Source organism: Camelus ferus, chromosome 1 (assembly GCF_009834535.1).
Source record: "Camelus ferus isolate YT-003-E chromosome 1, BCGSAC_Cfer_1.0, whole genome shotgun sequence".
NCBI classification, from domain to species: domain Eukaryota; kingdom Metazoa; phylum Chordata; class Mammalia; order Artiodactyla; family Camelidae; genus Camelus; species Camelus ferus.
In genome coordinates, this window is record NC_045696.1 from 1,155,506 (window position 1) to 1,163,046 (window position 7,541).

Here is a 7,541-nt window from a genome sequence, read left to right on the forward strand (position 1 = left end):
GAGGGAGAACCCAGAGTCCGCAAGGGGGCCGCTGGGGGCCGCAGCCCTGAGAGATGGAGCCGCGTGCCTGCATCCCCAGGCTTGGCGAGGTCTGTCAGGCCGGCCTGGGCCTGCTGTCCAGCCGCTCTCCCAGCCCCCATTCTCCTGCCAGAGAAAGAGACTCAGGAGCACTCCTTGTAACAGACCAGTGTGAACACATCCAACAAAGCCTGCCTCCCCAGATCCCAGCCCTGGGTGTGGGAGGGGACGAGGACGCCCAGCAAGGGCGACTCAGGTGGAGGAGGGGTACTGTGGATGGAGAGCCGCACAGTCGGCTGCAGGATGTGGGGAAGGAGCGTCCACCCACCGCTGCCCGGTCACCTGCGGTGCGTCTTCTCCTGTAGAAGCTGGAAGTGAACCCCCAGTCACGTGACACGAGGCACTTTGGGGTAATTTGAGAAGAGAGTTCTGTGAGTCAGGACAACCTTGTAGAACATCTGTGTGGACAGTGAGGTGACATCTAATCTTGTTACCCCACTGGCTGATGGGACACCCTGCCTGTCCAGCCTAGGGGGCTGCTACAATCTAAAAAAGATTTTCGAGCATTTCTCAGAATTTAAAGCAAGACGAACTCTGTATGAGTCCCTAAACATCCTGCAGGAGAGGGGAAAAAAGCCTTTCCTCTACCCTCTTAAGTTCAGTCCTGGCGGCCTGTGAATTAAACTGAGAAAAGCCAGATTAACAGGAGAAAAGGTTTATTTCATGCACACGTGGTGGGGAAGGAGGGCATCGCAGAAAACTCCGGAGAGGCAGGGTGGGTGGTGGCGGTGGTTATATACCATCTTAAGGAAGGGGATGCTTATGGAAGAGGAACGGGTGTGGGTCGAAGGGGTGAGTGTGGGAAGGCGGCAAGGAAACTAGGGAACGTTTGGAAACAAGGGTTGTGGAGTGAGTTTTGTTTGGCAGCCTCCAGCCCAAGAGTCGTCCCCCGAGGACAGCCTTACAAGTGGAAATTCTTTTTGTGAAAGGGAAGTGCACGCTCTGCCTTCAGGCTGGAAAGGGCAGGCAGAGGGCCCTTCCTCAGTCTGGGCTCTCAGTCACCTTCAGCCCAACCCGGCCCTTGTGCCCCAGTGGAGGGTCTGGGGCGGGGTGTCTTGATTTTCTTCGACCCAAAACCCGGACGGGGTTTATGTGAGGGGAGGAGGGTTGGGTTTACTTACTTATTTACTTACTTAGTTAATTTATTTATTAAATAGAGGGACTGGGGATTGAACCTAGGACCGCCTGCATGCTAAGCACGTGCTCTCCCACTGAGCTACACCCTCCCCCCAGACTGGGGTTTTTAAGGAAAAGTATGTTGAAGGAAACTTTGATGAAAGAAAAACCGACAGCTTGGCTGGCGGCGGCTCCACGGTTCCGCAGGGCGTGTTCCCTCCGCGGCCGACGCCCTCCAGGCCGCCCAGGGTACCGCAGCCTATCCTGTGACTCGGTCCTGGCCCAGTCGCCTGGCTTCCCTCCCCCCACTCCAAGCTCAGAGGGCCCAGCTCGGGGTGTTTCTGCAGCCGCCTCCCCTCCCCCTGCCCAGGAAACGGTAGGTAAGGACTCCCGGGGGCGGGGCACACGGGGAGGGGGCACATCAGCCCCTCCCGGCAGCGCCGCCCCCTCCCCACCACCCTGACAGCCAGGGGGCTGCCCTGTCTCCGGACAGGTGGGAATGCCCGGCGGTCACCCCCGTGGCTGGTGGGGCCTGTCGGGGTCCGACTTGGGGCCTGCAGGGCCCTCCTGGGCATGCAAGCCCCGCCACCGCTGCTTTTGTTTACAGAAAAAGGTCTGGTCTCCGAGGCCTCCCCTGCGTTGCACGGAGCAGGCCCAAGCGGTTACTGAGTAGAGAAGCAAGGGAACGCAGACACAGGAGAAGCAGTCGATCAAAAGACGTGATGATGATCAAACAGCAGTCAGCGATGGAACAGCCGTGGCTCCTCCGGGCTGGAGGTGCATTCAGAACCTGGTGCGTACCTTTGGGTTGATCTGCAGGAATGAAGGCCCCACCCAGAGACTCAGTTTCCCCTCTCGCTGCCCCTGGCCTGCCTCTCAGATCAAACGCCTGGGGACCTGGGCCACACACGCCGAGCTCTGGGCCAGGTGCTCGCCGCTGTCCTCGCTGCAGGGTGGGAGGGGACGCCTGCCCCCGCAGCCGTGGGGAGGGTCCCTCAGCTGGGGATGTGGGCAGGGGGTTTCCACCAGAAGGGATTCTGATGCCCCCCAGCCCCCTCACTCCACTCCCAGGGAGAAGCAGACCGCCTTGCTGCCTGTCCTCAGTGTCCTTTTCACTCAAATTCTCCTTCACAATCTCTAGTTTTTAGGTAGAAGGTAAATTTTACAGCCACCTTAAGCTCATGAAGGGTTCTTTCCCGGATGGTCTTCATGGTAAAGGGCGCCCTTGGCTTCTGCGATCCCTCTGCCCAGGAAGTCGGGCCCGGCCATCAGAGGCCCCGTGGCCTCTTTCCCTGGGTTTCCTGGTGTCAACTAAAATGCTGCAACCACATCAGTAAACAAAGAAGGCTGAAACCCAGTCATCAGCGGCTGCCGCCACCCCTCAGTGGGGCCAGGCCTGCAGCCCGGCCTCTGCAGCCACTCACAGTGGTGCCCTCTGAGCGGACTCGGAATAAGAAAGGACAGGACACTGACCCTAGATAGCCAGGTGCTTGTCATTGTTCCAACTACCTGGTCTTTGTTGTAAAGCCCCTATATATCCCAGCTCCTCCCCTACCTCTTCGGAGCAGCCCCTCAGAGCCACCTGAGAGGCCATCACCCCGGCCCAAGTCCTTCCGCCAAATAGAACATGACTCTGAGCTTTTAAGCTGCGAGTGTACTTCAGTCGACACCGGGAACGTCACCCCCCACCCCCCGCGAGAGGGGCCCCAACCCCACCCAGAGCCGCGCCTGGTAACGTCCTCCTACCCTCAGCAGAGCCCTCACTGCGTCCTTGTCGCTTGCAAGGACACAGAGGCGGGGCCCAGGAGGCCGGGCAGGGTGGGCCTGGGTCCCAGGGTCTCTCAGGGCCTCACGGCTGCCTCCCACAGGCCTTCCATAATACAGCTGAACCCAGGGAACTTTCCATCGCTCATCCTCCACGCGGGCAAAGGCTCCACTGCCTGCAATCCTCTTGTAAAGCTCACAACGGTGTGGAAGTCTCCTTTCGTTGGACCCCACATATCGTGGCTCGCCTGTTCCTAAGCTCATGATGAGGCTGTTGAGTGTGAGCCGGGTCTGGTATGAGGGCGGCTGGGTGGTGCCGCCTCCCCTGGGGCCTGGACTCGCTGCGGTTTGGCCTCTGGCGCCAGGCTGCCTCCAAGCGCTCTCCCTGCCCCCAGCCCGTCCGCGCAGCTGTCTGCTCTCTGCACCCAGCCCGGCGCGCCTTCCTGGGTCTGCAGAGCTGGCCCGGGTTCAGGCCCTGCTGCAGGACACCCAGCCCTTCCTCTCACTGGAGGTCAGCTCCCCATCCCTTCCCTGACAGCCAGGGCCCCTCACACCCTCTCCTGGAGGGTCCTTTGAAGCCTCCTGGGCAGCTGGAGGCCTGCTGAGTCGGGGCCCCAAGTCCAGGCTGGGCCTCCCGGCCGTGTGGCCTCCCTGTGCCTCAGCTTCCTCCTCTGTCTAACGGGGATGACAGCCCCCGTCGTGGGGTCACTGGGAGGACTGAGAGTTCGCACTAGAATCCGCACCGGAGAGTGCTAACTTGGGCCGCACCGGATTTCCACCCAGAATTAAGTAGCCGTGAGTGATGAGGGGACCCCAGGCTCTCCCCGCACCAGCTTCTGAAGCTCTGTTGCAATGGTTGTGAATCCGGGTCCTTGCCCTGCTCAGGAGTGATGCAGAAGTGGCCCTGGGACAGTTGTTGTCATCACTGGTCAGATCTACCAGCGGGAGGGGCTCACGGGTGCCCAGAACGCGCACGGCGAGGAGACGGGCCGTTCAGAGTGCTGACAGCTCAGGGACCACTGTCTCCTCCCTCTGGAGCCTCAGCTTCGGGCGGCATGTGCCGGCTCCTGGAGTCCGGGCTGGCCTGTGGCTGGCGCCTGGGCCCCGCTCCCGGGGAGAGGGCTTGGGAGCCACGAGGCGCTCGGGCCACTCCCTCGTTCAGCCGGAACGGTCCGTGTCTATGACTGCGTGTTGAGCTTCCCCTCCACCAGTGCTGTTGTTTGCAGAACAGATTGCAAGTTTTGGCAGCCACAAGATAGCAAATGATCAGATGATTCTTCCTGTGTTTGACAGGAGATAAACCAAGGCTCTCCCCCCACTGCCCGTAGTTGCCACAGGGATAGAGGGCTCCTCCGTGTGACTCACGACTTCCCCACGCCCGGCGAGCACCCAGCACGTGTGTCTGGTGGGTACGTGATCTGAACTCTGGGAAGAACTGAGTGTGCAGCCCTGGGAGTGCACGCCCGGAAAGCATCATTAACTTGAGACCAAATGCAAGAAACTGAACATTCTTTCTCTGTGAAAGAACATCGGATTGGAAAAAAATGCAGCTCCGGGGACCTAAGGTCGGCTTTGAGAATGTGCAGCCTCAGCGGGTTTGACAGCGAAACGGCCTCGTGAACACGGGGCCGGAGCCGCGCTCGCCCTGGCCGTGCCGGGCGGACGGACGGCCTCTTCCTAGAAAGACGCAGATTTTGTCCGGGACACAGTGGCTCTTCTTTTCATTAGTGTGTCCTGAAATAATTTCAAACTGAAAAAAAAAAAAAATGAGAATCGTGGCAAGACTAGAGAGGGAAACTTCTGGGTAGCCTCAGCTCAGTGATGTTCTACATTTTCTCACATTTCTTCATCACTCTCCCCATCTCTCTCTAACGTGTTTTCAGAACCAGTGGAGAGCGGGTGGGAGACTCCACACTCTTTGCTCCTAAATGCCTCCTTGGGCCTCTCCTGGGAGCACAGACATTCCACCATGACCCTTACCGCAGCCGCCAGGTGGTAGAACACGCCCGTCGCGCTGAGCATCCACATTCAGCTTTGCTGAGGGTCTCCCCAGTGTCCCTCCCCAGAGCGGGTCTGGCCAGGAGCACACGCTGAATCTGGCTGTCGCACTCCTGTCCCTGGGCCCTTCCTGTCCCTCAGGACCGCGGAGCCTAAGTGCCTGCTGCTGGCTGAGTGCAGGCCGAGCCGGTGGGCGAAGGGGACTTGCTGTCTGCAGTCCCCGGGCTGGGAGCAGAGGGCTGGCTGGGTGCGAGACCGTCCCGCAGGCCCAGCTGCACCCCCCGGACGGCACCCCTGATCCTCTGTCTCGCTTACTGCGTTGCCTGAAATTTCCAGCGCTTCATGGGGAATCGCATGGCCAGAGCAGACAGCGGTGCCTGCTCCCGGACTTCGGGGTAAACGTCCCACTACACGTGTACCCAGCACTAAGCGGGAGTTCAGCTGTAGGGGAGTCACGGGTGGCCCGTGTCGGAGGGGGAGTTTTGGTGTAGTCTTGGTCCTCAGAGAGCTTTTGTCATCAGTGGGTGTCACACTTCTGCTCAACGGCTTTTCTGCGTTTGTTCAGGTGTCTTGTGCTCTCCTTTGTTCTGCTGGTACAGTGAGCTCCACTGGCTGGTTTCAAGTCGTAAACCGACCTTGCGTTCTTGGGCCGAGCCACGCTCGATCACAAGAGGTGATTCCGTCTTACGTAGATCGTGGGATCTGGTTTGCTAACGTTTTGCTCGGTGTTTTGCATCCACATCCGTGGATGTTACTAATCTCTGTGCTTCTTCCCTTACAGTGTGCTCTGTCGGGGTGGGGTCAGCCTCGTGGACCGGGCTGGGAGCTGCTCCCTCTTCTGCTCTCTGAGTGAGTCTGTGTACGATTGGTGATACTTCCTCCCTAAATCGTTTTTCTCAGATTGAGACACAGTTACAATGTGTCGACTTCTGGGGTACAGCAGTGTCCCAGTCATGCACATACATACATGTATCTGCTTTCATGCTCTTTTTCATTTAATGTTATTATAAGATATTGAATATAGTTCCCTGTGCTGTACAGGAGAAATTTGTTTTTTTTAATCTGTTTTTATATACAGTGGTTAACATTTGCAAATCTCCAACTCCTGAATGTATCCCTTCCCGCCCCCTCTCCCGGGTAACCATACGATTGTTTACTACGTCTGCGAGTCTGTTTCTTTTGTAACCTCCCTAAATGCTGATAAAACTCACAGTGAAGCCATCCGGGCACGCAGTCTTCTTTGTAGAAATAATTTTGATGATGAATTTAAATTTTAGGGATAATCATAGGGCTATTCACATTTTCTAAGTTGCATTTTTCAGGCATTTGTGTCACCTAAGTTGTTGAATTTCTTGACATAAAGCTGTTCATAACGTTTCTTCTCCTTTCGTTACTGAAGGATCTGCATCGATACCCTTCTCTCATCCTCGATTTCTATCGCCTCTGTTTTTTAAACAATCTTGCTAAAGTTATCAATTATAATTTTCAAAGAACCGATTTTTGCTTTGTTCATTTTTCCTACTGTTTGCTTTTTATTTTATTATTTTCTACTCTTATTTTTATTATTTAACTTTTTGCATTTAATTTGCTTGTTTTTTCCTAGTTTCTAACGGTGAAAACTTAGGTAATTAAGGCTTCTTGTTTATGTCTAGTATAAGCATTTTAAAGCTATGAATTTCCCTCAAAGCACTTCTTTGGTTGCATCCCATGAGTTCTGACACGTGTACCTGTGTGTATGCACATGTGCATTCCTGTATGCATGTGCACACCTTTCTTTTACATGTGCACCTGCCTGTGTGCATGTGTGTACCCGAGCACATGTACATGCAGTGTGTGTGTCAGTTTGCTAGAGCTGCTGTAAGAAAGTGCCACACACTAGGGCAGCTTAAATGACAGAAATTTATACTCTCACAACCCCGGAGGCTAGAAGTTGAAGATCAAAGCATCTGCTTCCTGTTGCAGGGGGAGAATTAGAGGGAGAACCTGCTCCAGGCCTCTCTCACGGGTTCTGGCAAATCATCGGGGCCCCTCGGCTTGTGGAAACATCACCCTGATCTCCATCTTCATCTTCATGCGGCATTCTCCCAGGTGTGTCCGCATCCAAATCTCTCCTTTTTATAGGAGCACGATCATACTGGACTAGATCCCCCCTCTTGACTTCATTTTAACTTGATTATCTCTGTTATGGGCTGAACTGTGGTCTCCCAAATTCACATGTTGAAGCCCTGACGCCCAGCGGCTCAGAATGTGGCCTCATTTGGAGATTGGGTCTTTAAGGAGGTAGTTAAGGTAAAATTAGGTCACTGGCGAGGGCCCTGTTCTCGTATGAATGGCATCCTTGTGCAAAGAGGAGATTAGGAAGCAGACACACACAGGGGGACAAGCACGTGAGGACACAGGGAGGAGACGACTATCTACACGTCTGGGAGAGACCAGCCCTGTGACCCTGAACCTCAGACTTCACCCTCCAAGACCATGAGAGAATAAATGTCTGTTGTTTGAGTTCCCCGTCTGTGGTGCTCATTCTGGCTGCCTGAGGTCAGATTGAGGTTCTGGGGGTCAGGAATTCATTATGTGAATTGGGG

At 55.7% G+C, this 7,541-nt stretch overlaps 1 long non-coding RNA gene across 1 annotated transcript; it reads right to left on the reverse strand.

The window, feature by feature from the left end:
- Nucleotides 1–1,866: 1,866 nt before the first annotated feature.
- LOC116666612 lies at nt 1,867–3,845 on the reverse strand. Its single transcript, XR_004323557.1, has 3 exons — nt 2,941–3,845; nt 2,367–2,513; nt 1,867–2,007 (listed from the first exon to the last, which is right to left on the reverse strand). It is a non-coding gene; the product is annotated as an uncharacterized LOC116666612 (long non-coding RNA).
- Between the last annotated feature and the right edge of the window lie 3,696 nt (nt 3,846–7,541).